Source organism: Lontra canadensis, unplaced genomic scaffold (assembly GCF_010015895.1).
Source record: "Lontra canadensis isolate GAN:19392208 unplaced genomic scaffold, GSC_riverotter_1.0 scaffold153, whole genome shotgun sequence".
NCBI lineage: Eukaryota > Metazoa > Chordata > Mammalia > Carnivora > Mustelidae > Lontra > Lontra canadensis.
In genome coordinates, this window is record NW_022631147.1 from 2,720,871 (window position 1) to 2,746,866 (window position 25,996).

At 43.0% G+C, this 25,996-nt stretch overlaps 1 protein-coding gene across 7 annotated transcripts in view; it reads right to left on the reverse strand.

Moving 5' to 3' along the window:
• MICAL3 (microtubule associated monooxygenase, calponin and LIM domain containing 3) overlaps window positions 1-19,235 on the reverse strand; it is a 194,640-nt gene extending 175,405 nt beyond the window's left edge. For all 7 annotated transcript variants that reach the window (XM_032844447.1, XM_032844446.1, XM_032844444.1 and 4 more), the window contains exon 1: window positions 19,136-19,235. The gene's annotated coding sequence lies outside the window, so the exon portion shown is untranslated. The remainder of the gene's footprint in view (window positions 1-19,135) is intronic.
• Between the last annotated feature and the right edge of the window lie 6,761 nt (window positions 19,236-25,996).

The window sequence follows — 25,996 nt, forward strand, 5'->3', positions numbered from 1 at the left end:
AAATACCACATTTTCAAGTAATCCCAAGTATGTCCCCGCAAAGGGACCCCAAGCATTCCTACCTACTAGTAGGAATGTGATCTTGGACAAGAAACAGCATCTGCTGCATGCCCCCTGAGCTTGCTCCCTCATCGACAGGAGACAGTATATACCATCCCGGAAGTGCTAGGTGGCTCAGAGGAGGTAACAAATAAAACAGGCAACAGAACTAACATTATTATGTAAGTAAAACGTCTTTAGTCCTGTCTGAACGATATACGCAGAAGGTAGACAACTAAAATATTCCGTAGGGATGCAGGTAGAAGATAGTTTAAGTATTTCACTCTGTTAACTTATCTACATAACTCAGATGGACTTATTATTAAATTCCTTGCCTTATAGAGTAAATATAGCCAAAATCTTGTTAGATAACACAAAGGAGTTAAAATTACAATAGGAAATAACAATGCTCCATTTTCCTGGCCTGTGCTTAAATACAATCTCAATATTCTTCGGTTCAACATCCAACTATTCCCAGAAGACTGGCCCCAATGGGTTCAGTAGTCATCAGCCTATGGCTGTATTTTTACCAGCGATATGGTGATTAAAATGCTATAAACAGTCTATACGCCTTAGTCTTTGCTTTCAGAGGGTTTTAAGTTTCTAAAAGCTAAAACAGGGGCACCTCGGTGGCTCAGTTGGCTAAGCTGCCAATTCTTTTGATTTTGGCTCAGGTCATTAATCTCAGGGTTGTGAGATGGAGCCCCATGAGCATGGAGCCTGCCTGGACTCTCTCTCTCTTTCTCTCTCTCTCTCCCTCCCTCTCGTTCTGCCCCACCCCCCAGCTCATGAGCATGTGCTCACATGTTCACTCTTCGCACGCTCTCTCTCTCTCAAATAAATAAATCTTTAAAAAATTAAAAAATAAATAAAAGCTAAAACAAACTCACCAACGTTAAGAAGTTGCAAGTAGTAAAGGTTATAAAACTGGCTATAAACTATTCAACAGAGACTTGTTAAATATAACAAATACCTGAAAGCATAGAAATCTGTCATATAAATCTGGGTTTACTCAAGAACTGAGGGCAAATTTGACTCATCAAAATTAATTAAGCTTTTATGCTTCAAAGCAAGAAGGATGCCATCAAGAAACTGAAAAGACAACCCACAGAATGGGGTAAAATATTTGCAAATCGTGTATCAGATAAGGAACTTTATCTAGAATATATAAAGAACTCTTACAACTCAATAATTAAAAGTAACCTAAATTTTAAAATGGGCAAAGGATTTGAATAGATATTTTTCCAAAGAAGATACACAAATGGCCAAAAAGCACATGAAAAGACACTCAAAATCATTAACCATTACGGAAATGCAAATCAAAACCACAATGAAATAGGGCTTCACATCCACCAGGATGGCTACAGTAAAAAAGACAGATAATAGCAAGTGGGGATGAGATGTGGAGAGACTAGAACCCTTACATTTCTGGTAGGAATCAAAATGGTGCAGCTACTTTTGGAAATAGGTAGGCACTTCCTCAAAATGTTAAACACAGAGTTACCATCTGATCCAGCAATTTGACCCCTAGGTACATAAATAAACAAAAGAAATGAAAACATATGTCCACACAAAAACTGGTACATGAACATTCACTGCAACATTACTCAAAATAGCCCAAAGCAGAACTGTTGAATGGATAAATGGAGTCTATCCATAAAACGGAATGTTTGGCCATAAAAAGGAATGAAATTCTCATGCATGCTACAACACGGATGAACTTGAAAACACTATACTAAATGAAAGAAGCCATTCACAAAAGACCACATATTGTATGATTCCATTTATATGAAATATCCAGAAAAACAAATTTACAGAGACAGCAAAGTTGACTAGTGGCTGCCAAGAAGGAGGGGCACTGGAGAGAAGTAAAGAGTCAGTGCTACGGGGTAGACGGCCTCTTTGGGGGATGACAAAAATGTTCTAGCATTGATTGGAATGATGGTTATAAACTCTCTGATTACACTAGGAACCACTGAATTGTACAATCTGAATGAATGAAATGTATGATATGTGAATTATATAGTAAAGCTGTTAAAAAAAAAGAAAAAAAAAACCCAACTGAGAACAAGGGCTAGCTCAAGGTCCTGGCACACAGTAGGTACTCAATAAATGTTGGTTAAATAAAGATAATAGAAATGTTGAGTCTTTCACCAAAGATTTCATTAGAGGAATTCGCCACTGCATTCAGTGACTTCCGTGAGACAAGTCCCAGCCTAGAGGAGCCAGGAGCCCTGCCGTAGCACCTTCTCCAGCCCAGCACACCCCCTGCACATGAAGCTGATATTTTCAGTCTAAAGTTTCTTCTAAACCTGTATTCTAAGATGCTTTGCTGGTGAACATACAAAGCCAATAAATATTTCTTGAAGGCATATAACATGAGCTCCAGGTCAGATGCTCCAAGAAATGGGAGGGAAGTCTGGGATGTGGTCCCTCTCTAGCAGCCTGGTTGGAGGCAGAACTGGCATTCATGAAGTAAGCTAAAACTCCAGGGCAGTGGGTGATGGGGATAAATCAGGAAATAGAGACAGTAAAAGTCTTTGGTCAAAAGCAGGATATTCTCCTGGAGTCCCCCAAGTAAATTATTGCAAAACTAACTATCCTGCCTTGTCCATATGGCCTTCCCCATCCTACAATCAGAATTAATTGCTTCCTCCACAGCATTTGTTTAAAGCCACCTTATACTACAGTTAATCGTAGGTGTTTCTGCTCGCCCCCACCGTGCAACACACTCCTGGTGGGTAAGGACAGCGTTAACGATTTGTCTCCTTGAAAACCATTAGCACCTGAGGAATTTGGGGGGGGGGTGATGGGAGGGTAGGGAGGGGAAAAAAAATGAAACAGATGGGACTGGGGAGGGAGACAAACCATAAGAGACTCTTAATCTCAGGAAACGAACTGAGGGTTGCTGGGGGATGGGGGGAAAGGGATGGGGTCATGGACATTGGGGAGGGTATGTGTCTATGGTGAGGGCTGTGAACTGTGTAAGCCTGATGATTCACAGACCTGTACCCCTGAAGCAAATAATTCATTACATGTTAATAAAAAAAATTAAAAAAAAAAAAAAGAAAGAAAACCATTAGCACCAAGTCCTACATATAATAAGTGGATAAAATTCATATTTGTCAACTTTAAGTATTTATTCACAAAAATATTATTAAAATAATAAAAATATATTATATATTATTTTATAACATATATATTATTTAAAATAATAAAAATATTTATTAATGCCTCTTTTCTCATTTCTTAAACCACATTAGTCAGCCAAAATAATGCTGGCATCTCAGTTGCCAAACAGCCTAAAAGCAGAATCCTTAAATTGTTACCACGACTTTCACATGATCTACAGCAAGCACCCACACAATGTGGTCCACACCCACCTTTCTTTCCAGAACTGCCCTCTCCTTCTTTCTTATCATTCTGCTTCAGTCCAACTGCTTGTTTACTCCTCAAGCTCACAAACCTCCCGCAGGCCTAAACTGTTCACTCTGCCCCAGGCCCTCCTCCACTCCCCAGCTGCCAGCTGTCTGTACTCAACTTATGTATCCTTTTCCCCAGGAGGCCTTTTCCACGTCCCCACTCCAGCCCTGATGAAGTACTCTGTCCCACACTTTCCCTGGACCCTGCACTGATCCTTCCTGCAGGTCCTTCACAGACTTAGTTATCTCCGTGACTACACTTGTCTCCCCCACTGAACTGTGAACACCATGAAGGCAGTGTTTATTTAACTGACTAGGGCGGGGTGCTGGTAAATGCTTAACCGCCTAGTCTCCAAAACATGCTCATGTCTTTACAGGTATATTTATGTGAACATATATTTACATTTATAATAAATTTCAATAATTTTAATAATAAATTTTACGGATATAAAAATGTGTAGCGTACAACAGTAACAAAATACACAGAATAGTAATAAATATATACTAAAGTATATAGTAATAAAATATATAATACTCTCTACTGTAAATTCCATATAGCCAATTGATTCTTACAGAATGCTGTCACAGATTTTTGTCTAACTCATATATCTATAACCAACTCATGGATTCAACTAATAGGAGAATGTTGATATTTTCTTTTACTTTAAGGAGCAAAATAAAATTGGAACAAGAAAGATGTATGTATATCAAACAGGATATGAGCAACTTCCTTGCTGAACTGGACCCTAGCTTTCAAACACTAGATGAATCTTTCATCAATTTCTCATATTAATTCACAGTAAAATAGCTGTAGACATGGAACACTAAGTTTGGGGGTGACTGGCTGGCTCAGTCGGTAGAGCATGGAACTTTCGATCTTGAGGCTGTGAGTTCGAGCCCCACATTGGGTACTGAGATGACTTAAAAATAAATCTTAGGAAAAAAAAAAAAAAACAAGAAACACTAGGTTTGAACAGCAAATGTTAACATTTTCTCCATCACTTTCTTAGGCAATGAACAAAATAAATCAGGCCCTGGTTTTTAGTGCCGTTTGTTTCCATGGAATATATACTTCCATCATGGTCAATTTCAAGCTACCAACTTGACATCTCTTAGCATGGGCGCCAAGCTGGGAAGAAATGCACCATAGCTCACTATTACATAGTATCTCAACCATATGGATAGAAGAGACACAGAGCATTGTTTGTGCTAAATTAATGAGGAAGAGATGAATGTTGAGTATTTATTACCCTTGTTTTTAATATAATTTATTCAATTATAAGTTTATAGAACTTTTAATGGCTGTACTTATCAACCAACCTGCAAAATTCCTGAAAATTTAACAAGGTAAAGGCAGGCCATGACTCACTACTATATTCCCAGTGTTTAGTACACAAAAGGCACTCATGCATATTCGTGGAAAGAAAGCATGATCTCTTACAGTTACTTAAGAGTCTGCTCTTCTAGAGGGAATCAAGACTTTCCTCTAACAAGATTTTACTGTATCTGAGAATTCTGAATGTCAGAGAGAATAGCAGAATGCTCCAGGTAACACATTATCTTCAAGGAGGAGATCTTTTAATACTTACTATAAGCTCAGAAGTAAGATATTTTTGATAAATTCTCCCTGAGATTTCTTCCACAACACACTTAGGCACTGGGAAGTTAATTTAAAATCCTTTAACAGTCTAATTTGGTTTAGCACCCTGGGTGGCATTATTCACAGGGTGTTCCTTAAAGCTCATGAGTTCTGGCTCCTACTCTGGAAAAAACAGAGCCCAGCAAGTATCTCCAGGCCCCAGAAGGTACTGGGCTGGCACTGGGAACTGCTGGGAGCTTACTTACCGACTCCCTGGATCTCTTTTAGCTCAGTTTGGGTCCTCCTAATGCTACTTCTTTTTACATTACTGTTGTTACCCTCCCTTTAAGTTTCTTTCTCTGGTCTTCGTCCCTCTCCTTGGTTCGCTATAGATCACTTCACCAAAGCTGGTTTTGGTCCCTGGCTTCTCATCATTGTCCCCACTCAATATCAACTGTCTTTGTCACTAATAACTCCTAGATCTCCATCGGACTATCTGAATGCTCGTCTCTACTTAACTATTTTCATGGCAAACAAAGCCTAAAGTACTTCCCCAGCTCTCAGCAACTGCAGTGTCCTTCAGATCACACTGTGTATCTCTATGCCTTTGACAATACAAGCCTGTCACAGCTGCTCCTCTAAGAATGTAGGAGATAGACTCTACTGCATCAGCCAGGATTTGGTGGACCTTTATCTTCTGTAGACTGAATAACATGAACGAAGCCAGGAGTGAGGTTTCATTTTCCCAAGCATAAAATAAAGCTGAATTTGCTTTTTCATATTATGCATGCTGCTCTCCTCCCCAGACCACAGCCCTGCTACATATGAGCCCTCCTTTCCCCTTGGTTATCATTTTCACCTTGTTCCCAGCTGTAACAAACCCAAGACTCCCTATATATCTCCTAGGTCTATCTCCCTTTTCCCATTTCTGTTCATCAATATGTCTTCACTATCCACCAGGGGAAGTTACCCGAAACTGCCTGCCCATCGGCCTCCAGCCCACCTTCCCCAGGTACTTTTCACAGAGTGCCACTACCCTATTTAAGAACCTAAAGCTTCCTATCAAAAATCTAAGAGGATATTCCTCTTCCTAGGAGATAAACACTTAACTATTTAGTGGATAAGGAATACAATGTCTTTAATTCATATGGAGAGAAAGAAAAAATATGAAAGGCAAATGGTGCAAAATGGAAACTGATGGTTCTGTGTAAAAAAGAGTTCTTTACACTATGCTTGCACTTTTCTGAAATTGCAGCAAAACAAAGTTACAAAAAACAAAACAAACAAAACCCTACACTTCTCATCTTAACATCAAAGTTTGACAAGGAACAGCCCCTTCTAACTAAGCACTTCAGTCCAGCGTGTTGGTGATGGTCACATCTTTATCGAATATCTTGTTTTTGTTCCCCTTCTCTGCACCGAGACTCAGGATTTCCCCTGCTCCTCCCTAACAACCAGCTTCCTTCACTGACTCACTTCTTCCAGGGGTGCTGAGGAAGGAAAAGAACTAACATTTATGGACCATCTGCTACCAGCCAGGCCAGTATCGTGCTTGGCCCTTAAATGTATATTCTTTAATTCTGCTAACAACTCTGCAAGGGAAGCGAGAGCTCAAGCCTTGGAGAGATTGAGACCCTGGCCCAAGATTACAGTGTGCAGAGCTGGCTGGAATGGGATCCCAGGTTGGCCTGTCATCCACAGCGCTGCCCGCACCTCAGTACTCCCCTTTCCAGACCAACTTCTCCACAGCCTCTTCATTCGCTGAACATGTACTTACTGCCTGCTTCCTGCCTGGCCCTGCTCTAAATGCTAGGGATACATTAGAGGACAAAACAGATGAAGCTCTGTGACCTCATGCAGTTTTTCATTTGACAATAAAAACTATTCATCAAACACTCATATAGTGCTTACTTCATGACAGGTATTAGGCTAAGCATTCAATAAATATCAATTCATTTGATCCTCAAAAAAATTCTCTGAGTTAGGTATTATTCTTACAAATATGGAAACTAAGACTAAAAGGGTTCCATAATCTACCCAAGTTCACATAAGAAGTAAGTGGTGAAGCCAAGACTTACACCAAAGCAGTCTGGTCCCAGAGCCCAGGCTACTGTGCCTCTCCATAAACGGAAGTAAAACATGCTAGAGGGTGGTTTAAGTACTCTGGTAAAAAAGAAAAAGCAGGATGAAAGGAATTTAGAATACTGGGGACACACTGAAATTTCAGACTGGGTGGCATGAGTAGCTTTCATAAAGAAGGTAACATGTGACCAAAGGCAGGCAGAGACTAAGGGGGTCAACTGTGTACACCGTAGGGAAGCCTGCTTCACAGAGACCAAACAGTCTGGGGAAAGGTCTGAGGCAGGGCGTGCCTGGGATGTCCAAGGAACAGCACGACACCCAGAAGAAGCTAGAGCACAGGGAGCAAGGGGAATAATACCCACTGCTTTTTGAGCAGCAGAATATATGGTTTACATACATGGATTCTCTGTATTTGCTTGCTGTTCACTAACTGCTCTTCTACTATTTATCTTGACTCCCCAGATGAACTGTGAACTCTACGAACAGAGCCTGTGACTTCTACCCTCTTTGTATGTCCCTAGTACTTTTAAGTGACTGTTTACTGAATCTGCCTGCCTTGCCTTTGTGGATTCCATAAACCACAAAAAAAGACAAGCAGATCCCGTGAGGGCAGCTTTGGACATCTGTGACCATCAGTCCTCCTATACTAGCGGTAAGCAGTAACCTCCACCTGTGTTAAGGGTGCTCCTATGAAAATGTCAGCATGTAAAAAGTACTCGTAGTTTGTTTCCAAGCACACCTGCAAATGTTATACTCTAATTTTATCTCCAGGATGCTCCTTTAAAATTTTGATTTAATTATTTGAGAGCAAGAGAGAGCACAAGCAGGGGGAGGGGCAAAGGGAGAGGAAGAAGGAGGCTTCTCCCTCCAACCCCCTCACCCTCCCAAGGGGGGGAGCCCGACATGGGGCTCTGTTCCCAGGACCCTAGGATCATGACCTGAGCCAAAAGCAGACACTTAATTAACTGAGCCACCCAGGTGCCCCTCCAGGGTGTCCTCTAAATGGCTAAGAGACAATATCTCTCCACTTTACAAATGGCAAAACCATGACACAAAACCATTAAGTGATTCACTTGAGCTAACTGCACAACAGCTGAGTCAAGGTTTTCTCATGTAGATTGGGAGATCAAGGAATGCAGAGGCACCTGACACCTTCATCCTCCTTTGTGACCCGCCCCCCACCCCAAGGCCAGGACAAGGCCTCCAAGATCTAAGGCTCTGAAGACTCCTGACTCAGATTTCAGATGTCCTGGATCTCAAGAATGGGCTCTCTGAAGGTCAGTAATGACTGAACACAGTGAAGGGTCCCAATCACATCCACACTGGCAAAGACCAAGCATTCAGTTAAGTCATACATCACTTAGGTAAATGGAATGAGACACCCATATTACACCTAAGATAAAAGCCTTCCCTTTATTCCTTTCTCATTGGGGGCAGAATTTCCAGATTCCTTTTTCCATAGTTCCTATGGAACACAACAAACTATCACTACTGATAAGGAACTAAGGAGTATGCATCAAATATTTCCCTATTTCTGGTTTCAGTCTGGAAAAAAGAAAATCCCCTTTTGCTTTAAGTCAGAAAAGATAATATAGTTTTCCCTCCTATTTTATTCCCAAAATAAAGGACTCCAATTTCTTTTTTTTTTTCCCCCAGATCAGGCCTGGAACAAAATCCACTCTAAAACAATCATTTTCCATAGGCTGGGGAGCAATGGAGGAGAAAAAATCCAAGAGAAAGAATGTGTTTGTAACCATAAGTGAGAGTTTGGGTGCTGTGGCAGCTGTGCTCCATTTCAGAGAAGAGCTTTCTCATGAAGGCATCAGGAAATGGCAGTAGTAAAGTGCCTGCCCTCCGGCAGCTCAGCAGCTCAAGACACCAAGTGACCTTGCAGCCCTGGGGCTGCTTCTCCTTTTGGAGAAACCCAGTGACCAGCCCAAGCATGAGTCCTAGAGAACTGCTACTGAGGGAAGTGTGGGTCCCCAAAGCCAGGTAGGTGTCTGTGTCTGCAACTGTCAGGGGAATGACAGCATCATTCCTTACATATGGCAGATAGTCTATGAGTAACAGCTATTAGAGGTGTGTTAGCTCCAAAAACCACCATTAGATGTTGACCACCACACTGTGGTTACCTTTTCCTTGATAAATTCATGCTGAAGTATTTAGTGGCAAAAGGGGGCAGGATGTCACGAACTTTCAAATGGGTCAGGAAAAAATGGGAGAAGAATGGGGAGAGAATAAAACAGCGAATGGGACAGAATGTAAATAATTACTAAAATCTCATTTAATAGACCTAGATAACAGAAGGCGGCTGCTCTTGCAACTTCTCTGTGTGAAAGTATATAAAAGGAAGTTCTCCAACAAAGGAACTTCACCTGTGCCCCGTCAAACAGGTGTCCATGCTCTCCCAGTTATAGCAGGAGCCATCTCTCACCTAAAGCACCCAGAGGCCAAGGCAGCAGAGGGGTCTGGCACAGTGACGCTCTTGGGGAAACTGGAACAATTAACAATGCTGACAGAAGTTAGGGATCACATAGGGCAGCTGCTATCTCTGGCCTCTTCTCTAGCATCAAGTCATGCTCTCAGGTTTTTCTCCCGAATCAAGTCATATTCTCAGCACATGAAAAATGGGGCCAATTTTACCAAAAAGAGGGTGGGAAGCCACAAAACTTGAAGCTTCATCATCATCTGGGGCTCTTTTCTTCCCTTATCTCTTCCATCTAATCAGTGTCCTCTTTCCAAAATGTCTTTGGCATCAAGTCCCTTCCTCTCTATTTCCATTGCCAACTACCTGTTTCAGTTCCCTGTCATGTCACACCCGAATTACTACCACTCAGGGTGGGCAAACCAGGACTTGTGGGACAAATCCAACCTGCAAACAAAGAAGGGTTTTACATTTTTAAATGGCTCAAGGGAGAAAAATCAAGACTATTTTGAGACATGTGAGCATTTTATGAAATTCAATTTGGAGGGTCGCAAGTAAAGCTTTGTTGGCACACAGCCATGCCGATTTGTTTACCAATTGTCTGCGGCTGCTTTCCCACTAGGCTGCTAAGTAGCTGCATCAGAGACCACATGGCCCACTGAACCTAAAATACTTACTTTCTGGCCCTTTACAGAGAAAAGTTTGCCAACCCCTCCCACAGGTGGTCTTGCTTGACTTTCATCTTTCCCGCCTCCACCAGATTAACGGACACAAGACACTATTTCCACACTAAGTGTTGGAACTCTGTGTTCCAACACCTCTGGTGTTGCCTATAAACTTCACCTGGTCCCGTAGTATCCATCAGAACAGGTGAATAAACTTGCTTTTAGCAAGAAAAGCCCACAAAGGCTATGCCTTTGTTCATGCGGCCCTCTGCCTTTTAGAAAACTCTTCTTGCCTTCAGCAGCTAAGCCTACCTTTTCAAGACTCTGGAAGCATTTCCTGGTTCCCTTCCCTCGGCTTCCACAGCACCCTATACTTACCCTCATCACAGCTCTTACCACACTACACTGAAATCATCTATTTGTGTGTCTGTCTCCCCAGCTACAGTACAATTCCAAGAGGGCAAGGAACATGTCTTACTCATCTCCCAACACCCAGACAGAACGTGGCACAGCAGTCCACAAACCCTGAACTCAACTGCAAGCCAGTCAGGCTGGCCTCCTCACTGCTGGGAAAGCATCCTGCTCACTCTCAACCCAAGCTTTGCTCACAGCAGCACCTGGACGAACTTACCAATGACCGGGCCCAGGTGAGTCAGTGTCAACTAGGGTTCCAACCCCAGGCTCTTCCCACTCACCTGCTGTGTGCCCTTGGACAAGACACTTGTATCTCTGAGTCCGCATCTACAAAGCAGGGAGGATACTGTACCATCTAACTTGCAGGATGGACAATATAGCTGACTCTTAACAATGGAAGGTTGAGGGTGCTAATCTCCCCACAATTGAAAATCTGCATATAACTTTTTTGTTGTTGTTGTTGTTATTATTATTTTTTTTAATTTGATAGAGATCACAAGTAGTCAGAGAGGCAGGCAGGGAGAGAGAGGAGGAAGCAGGTTCCCTGCTAAGCAGAGAGCCCGATGCAGGGCTCGATCCCAGGACTCTGGGATCATGACCTGAGCCGAAGGCAGAGGCTTTAACCCACTGAGCCACTCAGGCACCCCAATCTGCATATAACTTTTGACTCCCCCAAAACTTAGCCAATAGTGTCCTACTGTTGACCAGAAGCCTTACTGATAAACAGTTAAGATGTATTTTGTATATTATATGCATTATGCACTATATTCTTAGAATAAAGTAAGCCAGAGAAAATGTTATGAAGAAAATCATAGGAAAAATACATTTGTAGTACCAGACTGCACTTACAAAAAAAAAAAAAAAAAAAAAAAAAAGCTGCATGTAAGTGGACCTACACGGTTCAAACCCATGTTATTCAAGGGTCAGCTGTGGTTACTGTCCTTACAACTGGAGTCACCTGCCTGTGCCACTTTGGTATGTCACTGCTTTTCTTTCCTCTTCCCCCAGACGTGTTTTTTTTTTTTTTTTTTTACAATTATACTGTATCTTCTGAAGCAGATGCATTCATCAAGAACAGGGTAAGGTCATACATTTCTACAAATCTGTGCCCTGCAACAGGAAGAAGAAGAGCCCAGCAGATGACAAATTAATGAACAAATTATTCCAGGAAGTCTAAATAGTTGCTAATGGTTGAGAGCAGGGGGCATTTGTGGGTACTTTGATATTAAGCATGAACCTACACATGCTCTGTCCCTGGAGGAGAAGAAACCCAGTGTCTCAGTATTTAGCTCCAAGGTTCATAAGCAACAGTCACTAACAGTACAGCTAATAAATAGGATGCTCAATAGGTACCTGGCAGAATTCCACATGCTTAATACCAAATAAAGTGAATAGGATTGTTGTGCCCCTGCACAGATTAAGAAACTGAGGCCCAAGGAGGTTAAAGTACACACCCAAAGTCACAAACCCTAGTAAATGTTGTAGAACAGTCTAGTTCCAATGTTCATTTTTTTTTTTAAAGATTTATTTATTTGACAGAGAGAGAGAGAACAAGTAGGCAGAGTGGCAGGAAGAGAGAGAGAGAGTGAGGGAAACTCACCACTGAGCAGAGAGCCCAATGTGGGGCTCGATCCCAGGACCCCAGGATCATGACTTGGGCTGATGGCAAATGCTTAACTGACTGAGCCACCCAGGTGCCCCTCTGGTGTTCATGATCTTAACCACTCCACATTTTGGTCTTTTAAATCTAATTTAGCTCCACCATTCACCAAATGAGAGATATCGATCAGGCAAGTCATCTCACTTCCCTGAGTCTCATATTTCCCAATCTGTTAAGTGGGCACCATATACTTAACTGTTATTTAAGAATCAAAGATTATGTCATCAAGTGTTTTTATGAAGTAGACTCCTGATATATTAGTTCCTTTGTCACTTGTCCCATACTCCAATGTATGCAAGGTTTTTAGCCAAAAGCCCTCGGCCCACTAGCCAGGAACAATTTACACTTCACCTTGCATTTTCTTGCCTATCGCCTTTGGCCAAGCATTTGGGCCTCATGAAAGCCTGCAGAAATAACCTGGAGACAAGCATGAAAGAAAAGTGTGCATGGAGCCCAGTGAGGCAGCACAGACAGAGATGGTCCAGATAAATCCTGGTATGCAACTGAATACTGCATAAGCCAAAGCTGGCCATCCAGGCAGTGCCAGGATATGCCCATCTGGTTCTGTCTGTCACACCAACAAGCCGGGGTGATAGTCCTGGGAACCTGTAAAGGCAGAGCCCAGGAACTCCCGTGGCTCTGCAGCTGCATGCACACTGGTGGTTGGGGAGGGTCCCAGCAGGTAAGTGATGCAGTCATTTCCACCAATGGTGGAATATCAGACTGCCCGAAAAAGTTGTACACAGAAAAAGTAAAATTTTAAATACCTAGAGAGAGAATTCTGTTGCAAAATTCCTTTACTCTGAAGAATTAAATTTAAAGCTAAGAAGTACAGACACACACTATTATATTTTGGAGGTCAATACAACTTCCATACATCAACTATGCCTAACGCAAGGCATACCTTTAAACTGGTGAACCCTTCTCTGGAGCCACTGGTCTGGACAGAGAGAGCTTTTCATGAGCAGCACGTGAAGGATCCTAAGTATTATTACCAAACTGAGTCAACTTAATGTCCAGGAGACGTACGAACTTTCTACTTGAATGGACCTGATCATAGTGATCCAAAGGCCTTATAAAATATTAAAACACAAACAAAAATAATCTCACTAAGCATTTCAAGCAATAAGAAGCCCCATTAGGCCTTTTCCCACAATATATCAGCTTTCAAATATAGCACATGACAAGAAGATATGGAAGGAAGATGGAGGAGTAGGAGGGCTGGCGGATACCAATCACTACAAGGCTACCCTGGGAGCCCAGGTCACTGCTGGCACAGTAATGTGGTCTTAGAGTTAGAAAGGAGCCACAGTAGTAACATGGTCTGATCTAATTCCCAAGGCATTGGTAAAGCATCATCATGCCCAGGACTGCTCTCACCCCTGTTAGAACACCTGGAAAGGGCACAGCCCAGCAATATGCTCTTTTAGCAAGGGCTACTGGTCTGTTGGAGCACCTATACCTCCAAGTGAGCAGTGATTATGCAAGGACAAGCGCACCAAACCCAACAGATCTGCAGCAGTGATGGATCTAAGGGCAACCTGCAGGAAAGGGAGGTGGCCCCAGCCTTTCCTGCAACCAAGGTGTAGGGATGGTCCTCAGAGAGGACCTGCAAAGAGATCCTCTGTTTGCTAAAACACAAACATTCCAGAAACAATAGCCACAGGGGTGGGTAAATTTCAGAAATTCTCAATCTTATGTGCATGAAATGAACATGAATCAAGAAGAAATATTTTGCCAGTAAGTATAAATTTTCCCCACCACTCCATGTGCAGGGCTCCCTGGCCAGTGAAGTCACTTATCATAACACACTATGGTTTTCTGGATTCATGTCAGCTTGCCTTAAGAAATCTGGTGACCTCTCAGAGGTAGACATTGTTTTAGTACCTGGCACTTGCTTTATTATATAGTACTCACTCAATAAATCCATACTAAAACCAAGTCCCAGCGTGTAACCTAATACTCTTAGGTTCTGAAACTTCTTTGTTCCCTGGCTCCCCAAGGGTGGTTGGAGTCCATAGGCTTCTTGGTGCCCTACCCAGTACACCTACTGTACATTGAGATATACAGTAAATACTGGAGGCTGATTCATGTTGCCATCTTGTGAATTTCTTTCCCCTGCCCAATACTGTCTTTTTCTTCCCCATTTTCTCTTCCTTTCGCTCCTTCTGACGAGGTGATTCAGAGTCATCAAGCCTCTGCAAGTTACTGGGTTTATGGACCTTACCCTCTCTGGAACATTTTTCCTATGATAAAATAGGAATGTCTACCTGAAGACTAGATATGATGTGTGTGTGTATTAAAGCATTTGGCACAGTATCTGGCCCACAGTAACACTCAGTAAGTATTACTACCTAACTGTCCACAGGACTCACTTGTCTAAAGATGCTTAAAATGCCAAAGGCAGGGGTTGATTTTTTTCCCCCTTCCTCTGCAAGTCTGGTTTTGAGAAAAACCTGTTTGGAAACAAAATGACACATGTCCTTGCCACTAGTCACAATACTTCCCTTTTCCTTTTTCACAGGGAAATAAATGACCCTGACCAGTTATGACCAAACTGGGTAAAAGGTTCTGTTCCAAACATGATGAGGACCCAAGACTAGTTTATTTAATTAAGTAAGAAAATGAAACTAAAATCATCCATAAAGTAGTTGAGCTAGGGCAATGAGAGGATTTGCTCACGTTCTAGGTCTTGGGAATCAGCAACCCATGCCAAGCAAAAAGGTAGAGGCGGGAAAGGAAAGGTTCCTCATCTTTTCTGGGAGCAGTGCTATAATGAGTACTCTTTCTAGATCCCATGGTCCAGCCTCTGGGTCCCTGAAGTCTCTGTACACTGTCTTAGGTATCCTTTTTGGAAGCCCACCTAGGCCCCTCTACATGATTCAGAATTACCTTCTCTGTCTCTGTCCCAATTTTAAAGGAATATACCACTTAACCTAAATGCATCTCTCCTATAGCATTTCAGATCAATAAAGAGGGGGTTAAATGTAAAAATGGAAGGGAGGTTGTAAGAGAGGAAAGGCAACCTTCAGGCCAGAGAAAACTCTTTTAGGTACAAGTTTACCCAAGTCAGCTGCCCTTAACTGGTCCATGAGAGCACAAATCTGGAACCAAATACCTAAGTCCGCAGTCCGTCTCCACCACTAAGTGAGACATTCAGTAAGTCACTACTCCCTGGGCCTTGAATTCCTCATGCAGAAAGCCGGGATTGGAACAGCACCTACCATCCACGGCTGCTATGAGGACTGAATGAGTTCATCCACGCAGAGCCTGGTACACAGTCAATTGTCTCTAAGTGTCTGCTGCTGCTACCAGTGCTAACGTCATTATCATCCTTGTGTTACTCTCCCCGCTTCTTTTCCTTTTCCACTCACAAACCCAACAATTCTCAATCGAAGGCGGCTTTGGTGGTGAAGGTGGGTGAAGCTTGGGGGGAAGACAGGGAAGAGTGCAGCTGGGACCTTCACAAGTCAGAGTTTTGTAGGCTGGGAGCAGTTTGTGCTGAAGGTTTGTTGTGTAATCCAGAGGAGCTACAGAAGCTAGAAGTATTGCTACTCTTGATCTTCCCTCGGATGGTTACTCGGCCCCTCCTCTCTTCTCAGGTTCCAACAATGACATAGAGAAGAACTCCCCAAACTCAGCCTTCCTCCATACTTATGTAAATCAACAACGGAAAAGAAGCAGGAAAGAAGAGAGGACAAGGCTGGGACTAAAGTTTCACTCTGCCTTTTAGTTATTATTTAAAATAGTAAAGAAGTCAATAAAAGCTACTAGTTAACCACTCGCTGTCTCTCTCCTTCCAGAGTTAACCAAACCAGATCCTTCATTGGAGATACAATTAAACAGACCTCTGTAGACCTATCTAATGCAGAAAGACTCCTTTCCTGGCTTCCATTCACACACCAAGACATGCTCGTTTCTCCTTTCTTGTGATAGACACTGAGCAAGCCATGCAAGAGGGATGCAGGGAGACCCAGCTGTTCTTATCACAAAACTTAATACTTACCAGAAACTCCTGCCTTTCTTCTCCCTTTCAGCAAGGTACAAACCAATAGTCCTACTTCACCACCCTTCTAGTAATCTGATTATCACCACTGTTCATTTTCTGTAAATTGTGGCAGTTGGCAGTTTTCTCTGTGAAATTCTGACTCCACAATGACAAGTCAATGAATTGCAGGGTTTGTAGTGATGGTTTCCCTGTCCTCCATCCCCAGTTTTTATCCAAAGACAGCTAAAGCCCAAACCATGACAACAGCAAGTCATGTACAGCAGAGGCCACGGGGGTAGGGATGTTCTATCCACTGGTATATCCCAAGCATCGCAGAGCCTGACACCGTCCACCATTCCAACTCCACAGGATCAGAGCTGAATTCTGAAAAAGTGGAACTGAAGATGGGCTAGGGAAGCATGAAAGGAAGGGGAAGTCCACAAAGAGTTTAGGTGAATTTCCAAACAATATCCCCATCATTCCCATAACTTACTGCATTATTTGTAGAAGCTAAAGCCTGGAAAGGAATCAGAATTTCAACTTTGCCATCTAAACGAGAAACTGAGAGCCTTACTACACAGATTTTAGCCCAGTGCTGCCCTGTCTCCAAGTTTACAATTTCAATGCACAGCCTAAGTTTAAAAAGCCTGGGTACTAAAGATATCCCCGGGGTTAGAAAATCACAAATTTCCTGCCCACAAACCACCTTGATTCTCTCTGTCCCTATTCTTACCTTCTGGTCTTATTAAGTACTTCCTACTCTCCAAATATAGATGCCTTTTCGGCTCTGAATATTTTTTCTAAAGTAACGACCCTACATCTGGCTAGAAGAATGCCCCTGGCTTGAGAAAAATTCCAGGGTGTGAAAACTTTACGTCAATGAAAAATAAAGGCCCAGTACAATCACAGTGCCATCAGGCCCCAGGGAGGCACCAGCAACAAGAGTTAGGGACTGACATCTGCCCTTTAGTCACCACTAAAGCTTGGGATTTAAGAGCACACACTTCGAGATCTGACAGCCCAGGTTTGAGTACCAGCCTTGTTCTCACTCCTTCGACTTAGGGTCCTACCAAACCCTAGTTCCTTATCTGTAAATTGGATAGGAACCAGGTCCACATTCCTAAAGATTGTTTGCAAGAGGAATACTCAAACCACGTTTTTCCTATAATTCTGGAATATAGGAATATATAATATACTATCAAAAAAAGCTCAAAAATGTTTAAAACATAGAGCACAATAAGAATTCACTAAGGGCTAAAACAATCTGAGCCAAATTTCTGATCTGAGAGTACATTTGACAATCAAACCCAGAATGTATACTATTCTCTTCCGGCTCTTTACAGGTGTGCTCACGGGGAGAAAGCAACCACAATAATGAATTGGCATCTGGGTGGCCAGGTAATGAGAGGGCAAAGCCTCCCTGCCGGCAGCAACAATGCAAAATAAGATACCTTTCTCACTATAAAACCCAACTCATTCTCACCCTTGGGGTACAAACCATCATCCTACATGATTGTCCACACAGTAAACTGTCAAATGGGACCAAATACTGATGTTCTGATGTTTAAATGCCATTCTCTCCATCTACAACCCACTAAAAAAAGAATAAAGTAATAATAAGCCTTATTTTAAAAAGATACTTTTCACAATTCTCTGCCTTAACGCACTTCAGGTTAACCTTAATTAATGTCTGTGTTAAACACCAAACATTAAAAGAATGTAACTGTGATCTGCATGCATTCTTGGAAACGCTTTCCCTGAATTAAACCTCCGGAGAAAAAACCAGCGAAGACATAGGGCTAATCCATGCCCCTTAATGGGATGAGGTAGAGGCCTCGCCTGAGGGGCCCAACAAAGAATTGTGATGACTAGTTTACCATCCATGCCAGAACCTGCAAAGGCTATCACTACGTCTGGCTTTCTGCTAACACAAGGCAAGTCTCTGATGTGTGTAAGGGCTCCTCGAGGTGGTTTTTAAACCAGGAATTTACAGTTGTACCACACAGACCTCCAATAACACTATCACCTTGTAAGGCAGTTAGGCAAGGGGGGGATGGCTCATAGATAAGTGACGTATGTGGCTGCCATCATCTCACCCAGTCCACCACTACCCTAAGAAAACAAAAGGCAAAAAGCACTTCGTGGTTCTCATGGCCACCTGCCCAGAGAGACCCAGCAATCCACACTCAGCCTCTGTTAGACTCCAGATCAAGACAGGATCTACCCCCCTGGAAGCCAGCGCTCGCCTGGCCACGGTGCAACAGAGGAGTCCCATACCCCAGCTCGAGTGGAAGGCCAATGGCCCGGAGGCTGGGCCTGGGCGCCAGGGCAGGACGCACCCCATCCCCAAGCCTCGGGGCCCCCCCCCCCCGGGTTTAGATAAGAGATCTTCGCCCCCGCCCCCAAAGCTTCCTCAGAACACTCAGTCCCAGCCACTCTCCTTCCCACTCCCACAAGACGCTGGAAGCCTCCCCAATCCCCTGGCCTCCCCCAGTGCTAGCCTCCCCTGGAACTCCTGGGCACGCGCGGCCGCACTTGACCGAACATCCAACTCCTGCAGGTCAAGGACACGGGTCTGGAGAGCCGGAGAAGCGCGAGGAGGGGCTTCCTCGTTCACTCCGCCGCCCCGCTAGGAAAAGGGCTCGAAGGGGCCGCCAGAAGGAGGCGCCAAGCGCCCACGGCGGGTCCCCAGCCCTCCCGGCTGCCCCGGGTAAGGTCTTCAGCCACAGGTCTGGTCGCGGCTCTCGCCGTCTCTGGAGTCACCCTTGGGGGCCCCGGAAACCCTGCGCTCAGGGCGCGGGTGGGATGCGGCCCCCACGGAACGGTTGGGGCCGGTCTAGGTCTCGAACCCCGGTCCTCACCTCCGCCTCATGCTGGTGTGTCCCCCGGCGCCAGCGTCCCCTGGCCGGCCCGGGCCCCCAAGCCCCGCTCCGGGCGCGCAGCCCCGCAGCGCCACAGCCCCCGCGCGCCAGCCGCACCGTCAGCGCGGGCAACAGCAGCGGCCGCAGCTGAAGCAGCGGCGCCGCCGCCGGTGGCTGGGCGGGCACATGGGAGGGCGGGGGCTGCGGCCCTTCAGCCCTAGCCATAGGACCCCAGTCTCGGGGGCAACAGATCTAAGTGCGCCTCTGAAACTGGCACGTGGTTCCCGTCCTCAGGGCGCTGTTGCTACCTGCAGACTCAGGCTTTGCCAGAATCTCAATGGTATATGCAAAAGGTAAAGAAATAGGCTGTCGCCACTCCCTTCCTCCTCTCTATCCCCCCGCACGGTCCATATGGTACATTCCTCAAAGCCCCGCCCAAGTGAGAAAGGGAGGAGTTGATTGGTTGGGAATCCTGGAAGGCCGCAAGGAACCACACAAAATGGCCAATGGAAAAACACGGTGGGCATATCAAACCTGCCAGATGGGGAGAAGAGAGGATGCGTTTAAAGGGAACTTGTTTGTTTCCCTCAGAAGCCGCCACAAAACAAAACCAGAATTTTCTTCCTGATCTTATCCAGACGGGAAACAACGAGATTAAGGGCTCCTCAAATTTTGGGGTAAGAGAGCTAAAACAAGATATGGAGAGAATTGAACCAGATATATGTGTGTGACTTTGGGTAGGTTACTCTATATCTCTCTGCCTCAGTTTCCTCATCTAATCCAATGACAATATTGGACTAGAAATGATCTCTGATGGTCCTTTCATATTTTGTGGTCCTCTAATCCTTTGCGTGGGATTGGCAGTATTTACATATATTCTTCAATTTTCAGTATGCTCCCCCATCTTAAAAAACGTTGGTTGAAAGTACACTTTCTGATTGGAAGTACACTTTCTGGTTGAAAGTACACTTTATACAGACCGTATAGACCCCATCTTGTGTAAAGACACATTCAATATTCTTTGTCCTTTCTCTCTTAAAGCAAAGCATTTTTCTTATGTGTGGTGAACACCCCAACTCTCTACTCCCCTCTACGAATATCTCATAATTTCTACTCTTACAAGAGTCACCTTTTCTTTTCCTTCTCTCTTCCTCCACATATAAAAGTTTCAATTCGTAATTACTACACCTGTTGAAGCTCCAGAATCCATACTTTTAGCAACACAGCTCACTGGGCCGTCCTCATTAGAGTGGCTGAAGCACTATCTGAAGTGTCTGGCATACCATTCAACTATTCATGGCCAATTATGCTTTTAGTCACACTACACGTCAAATTCAAGACTTGAAAACAACCCTTGGGGGGTCTACTCTGCTCAATTTTAGAGCTTTATACCAGCAGCTAGACCAACATTTTGGCCACCAAACTTCAGACCAACTCCACCTTTATTTTTCAGAACTTTTCAATCTTCCATCATCTGCTCACCCTACATCCACTCAACCTTCTTCCAAATTATATGAGGTGTTAGGGATACTTTTCTAATAGCTCCACTATCCAGGCCCCATCCCACTCCCAACTCATCTTCCAACTATTATTCAGTGAAGAAAGTCTAGTTTCTCCCCAGGTTGATTAACAGAAGCTGTGAATTTATAGAGCTCCCATTTCTACTCAGTGCCATCATAACCCTGAGTTTCTGCCCCAGTATGCAATTTTGATTAATATAGTTTCCTCTCTCATTCATTTACAGCAGCAGCAGCTGCTTACATTCATTAAATGCTTAGTATGTGCTAAGTACTATTGGGAAATGCTCTGTATGTGTCATTTCATTTCACCATCACATGAACTCTATGAAGTGCTATTATTATTCCTGTTTTATGGAGAGAAAATGAGCCTTAGAGAAGCTGATTTGCCCAAGTACACATAGTTGAGGTCTGTCATTTCTACCTTCACAAACCCATAGTGCAATACTATCTCCTATTCCTTTTTTTTTCTTTAAGATTTTATTTATTTGACAGACAGAGATCACAAGCAGGCAGAGATGCAGGCAGAGAGAGAGGAGGAAGCAGGCTCCCCGCTGAGCAGAGAGCCCGATGTGGGGCTCGATCCCAGGACCCTGAGATCACAACCCAAGCCAAAGGCAGAGGCTCAACCCACTGAGCCCCCCAGGTACCCCACTATCTCCTATTTCTTAAGAAGCTACAGCATTCCATTCAAAAGATAATGTCATACACTTATATCATTTTTTACATGTCTATACCTATAATACCATTTCAGCCTCAAAATAACCATGTCAGGAAGGTTATGAGCAGTTTGTCTGCAGTGAGGAAAGAACTACAGCTCAGAAATGCTGACCAGTTTAATTATGGTGACAAGAGTGTTCAATAATGAAGTATGGTTTTCCAAGTTGTCATTTTCTCCCCACTGAAATCCCTGCTCCCTGGGTGAACACAATTTTTTCACATGTAACCAGTAGAGAGCAATTATAAGCAACACGGGAACAAATAACAGCACCCCCCCCCCCAGCATGGAATCCAGGGAGAAGGGCACCAGTGCTGACAGTGGGCGAAAACAAGTCAAGGAAGGCTTCTACAAGGAGTGAGAGGCACTAAGCTTTTCTCTCTACTGTCGTGTTTATATTCTGTCTCTGAGATTATGTTTTTGACACACCTGGCAAACTCAGTAGCAAAGGGCAACAAAAACTGCCCGCAACCCCCAACACTGCCTGAAGTACCTGGAGATACAATCAGCCCTGCACCCAGGAGGAAGGGATTTCTATGTGCAGGGCTGCTGCTGCTCACAGATTCTGGGAAGTTTCCTAGTTGCTGTTTAGAAAAGTACCCTGCTCCTCTGACACTTGTAACACAGCCCTGAGAATGTAAGCTGGGCTAATGATCTCATTCTTTTTAAACTGCAGAAATCCTCACAGGGGTGAACAACCTGGCAAAATGATGTGGGAGCCAATAAACTTTTAATGTCATTAAGAAGACTAAGCCTGATAATTCTGAAGGCAATACTTCTGTTTCAATCTCTGCCTGGCCCAGGACTAGTCAGTCCAGTTAATTTTCACTCCCACCGCTCTCCTGTCTTGTATTATCCCCAGAGAGCTCAAAAATGCCTCTATTTAGGGGCGCCTGGGTGGCTCAGTGGGTTAAGCCTCTGCCTTCGGCTCAGGTCATAATCTCAGGGTCCTGGGATCGAGCCCCGCATCGGGGAGCCTGCTTCCCTCCTCTCTCTGCCTGCCTCTCTGCCTAATTGTGATCTCTGTCAAATAAATAAATAAATAAAATCTTTTTTTTAAAAAAGCCTCTGTTTATCTAAGTGTTTCCTTTATGCACTCTAACATTTAGTGGGCACCTACCATGAGCAAAGGACTGTCAGGTTGTGTGGGGTTATCCTGACTGATCGCAAATGAAGCTGTACTCTCCAAGTGGAGAGGGTGATAAACATCAAATTCATTTCGTGAGGAATGGGTCAGCCCAAACTCCTCAAAGTCTGTGACAGGATTCCATTCCCAGGCTGACTGCAAGCTCATGTCAGAAAGCATGTCCTTTAGAGTAGGATGAAGAGCACTGGGCAGGCTTCTGGGAGAGGGTAGAGTGGGGGAGATGGCATCTGTATTGGGGAGGAAGGTGGAAAAATGGAGGGTACCCAGAAATAACAGGACATGTACCAAACAGTAGGGGGGATAATATCAACCCATGATTTGTCCAAAGAATTATGGTGTATTCTGTCTTACTTTTTTAAAAATTCTGTCTTACTTTTAAGAAAAGAAAAAATTCTGATTTCAATAGTAATACATGTTCATTGTTTAAAAACTTTTAATAGAGACTTACAAAAAATTAAAATTACTCATTACCCTTAACAGCTTATCACTGTTACTATTTCCATGTATTTTTCCTGTATTTTCTTTGTGTATGTGTGCATGTCTTTTTTGTATGTATCTTTTAAACAAAATTTAATCAAACTGCTCTGCAGTCTACTTTCTCCATAACAATAGTCTAGGAATTTTCCCATTCCAATAAATATTATTCTAATACATGACTTTAAGTGACTGCACTTTAAATGGGTATACTTTAAGTTATTTAACCAAGATTTTCTTTTTAGTCATAAAGATTATTTCCAATTTTCCATTATATATGTAACTTCAAAGATTATCCACATATATAAATGTTTATATATGCTATGATTATTTCCTAGTATTTCTAGAAACACAATTCCTTGGTCAAAGGTCATGCACATTTTTAAATATTCCATATATATTGGCAAGTTGTCTTTCAGGAAGTTTATACCAGTTACTTTCCCACCAGCAAGCTATGAAGGGGCTATTTCTCTGAACCCTCACCAATCCTGGGCATTTCTCTTCTTTTGTAATCCTTGGCAATTGAACAGATGAAGAACATCTCGTTGTTTCAATTATTATAGTGTATTTTTACCTATCAAAGTGGTAAATATAGGGGCGCCTGGGTGGCTCAGTGGGTTGAAGCCTCTGCCTTTGGCTCAGGTCATGATCCCAGGGTTCTGGGATCAAGCCCGGAATCGAATGGAGCTCTCTGCTCGGCAGGGAGCCTGCTTCCCTTCCTCTCTCTTTGCCTTCCTCTCTGCCTACTTGTGATCTCTGTCTGTCAGATAAATAAATATAAAATCTTAAAAAAATGTGGTGAATATATATTTTTCCTCCCAAATGCCCTGAAATTAAGCAGGAAAATGAGTGTTTCCCTTTTCCTCCATTTAACCACCTTTCTCCCAAAACCCTGAAAAATGATAGAAAAATCATAGTAGAATTTGTTCAAATGATCAGAGCTCAGATAAACTCAGTGTCATTTTACCTGAAACAATAAAAAAGGTAGTGGAACCGATGGCTCAAAACAACACATAAATCTATACACTTTAACTTTGAAATGGGTGACAAATCCATGCATAGAAATTTTTTCAGCTGTAAAATGTATCAGTCACCAATTAGTACAGGCTAATATTAAAATCAGTTTGTGCTTCTTCAATAAGACCCAATTCTGTGATGGGGATAAATCCAAGACAGGCCAAGCTGGCAGCGCATCCTCCAGTACTGAGTGGTTCACCAGTCCACTCAACATGACTCTCAGCTCCTGCTTAGCTTTCCTGTCCTTTAGCTTTCTGTTTTGTGGTTGCCTCTACATAAATCTTTTTCTCCAGCCATCAACAGCCTAATTTCTCATGGAAGAATTTACCTCTCCCCATTTTCAGTGTAGTTTGGCTGGAATTAATCACAACCCTTCTCTGGACTTGAAGTGGGATACAGGTAGCACTGGAAGTTGCTGGCAGCCATCTGGGGCCATGAGGTAGACTTTGCCTGCAGGAGGAGAAAACCTGAAGGAGTGGAGTTGAGAAATGGAGAGAAGCAAAGTTGGATTTGGTCACGTATGTGAGCCTTGAATCAAGTTTCATGGGAAGCCAGTTATATGAAACAGTAAATACTCCCCGCCCCTTTTTAAATGTAAATCAGATTTTGTCAGCTTTCTGTCACTGGCAATGCAAAAAATGCTTACTAAAACACTAGTTGTGGAGAGATTCTGTAGTCCAAATATCACATCCATTACCACTGCTAGTTCAGTTCATCATGACTCCAGGAGGTATTTACCTTGAAGCTATCTCCAAGGAAGTCCCAAGCTATGTGTAGCGTAAAGTCTCCTAGGATACCGGACAGACTCAGAATGCTCTCTTCTCTCTCTATAGGATAAGAGAGTCAAGAGGGAAAAAGAGGATGGTTTAGTACAATTTTGATTCCTGGGCTACATGCATTGTCATATAGACCTATGAAGACATGAGATGAAAAACTTGATGCCCTTGTCCTCTCCTCTTCTATACCAAAGACTGGTTTGAAATAACCCAGTCTTCTGGAGAAAAGGGAATCATAGATTGGGATGTCCAAGAACTGGAATACATCCTCAGTTCTGGGGTTTATCCCTAGGCTAACATTTCATAGTGGGGTTTAAAAAAGTTAGAAATCTTTTAACTAATTAAAGATAACTAACTCCCGATTTGCAAGTTTCACCATGCTAGGAAAAAGTTTAAACACAACTTGAAAAATTGCAAATCTGTTTTTGCATCAATTTTCCATAATACAATGTCAAAAAATTAAGAAGTGTTTGCCCCAACTCATTGGTATGTACGTTCTGCGATCAGAAATTCTATCTACGTGTAAGCAAACTGAAACCAGTATAGTCTATAGAAGAAATCTCTAATCACTAAAGTTGCTGCAAAATAACATCTATGGTTACCACATTGTAATCATCATCAAAATAGAGTTTCCTAGAGTCCCAGTGCAAGAAGGCTCTTCTCTAATCCAACTCAGACCAAGTTCTTGAAAGTCTCTAGAAACATGGCAAATATTGCTAACAGGATTTTTCTGGACTGATTTCTTCATATGCAGCCACATCTAAGAAAAATTTACCAAAAATTATATATATGTCTACACACACACACACACACACACACACACACAGATATCTATATATAGATATCTCTGTGTATATATCTATCTATATATATAGATATCTTTATCTATAAATATCTAATTTGAAAGGATAAATATTAACATGTTAACATCTAAGTGAAGCAAGGGATGGGTAGGGTATGAGATTCTCTTCTTTTTGCTTATTTGTGCTTTTTCATTTTGGGAAAGAATGGACTATGGAACATACTTTTGTAATGAGAAAAAATAAAAACAACAACCTCCTCCTCCTCAACAGCCTCCTCCTCAAACAGCCCCCCCCCAAAAAAAAAAAGAGAAAAAGGAATGAGTAGGGCATCCACATGTTTTCAACTTTACACAGTCTTTGCATGCTCTGGCTGCCTCCACAATTGTGGCCGTCTTTTGTACGGCAAACG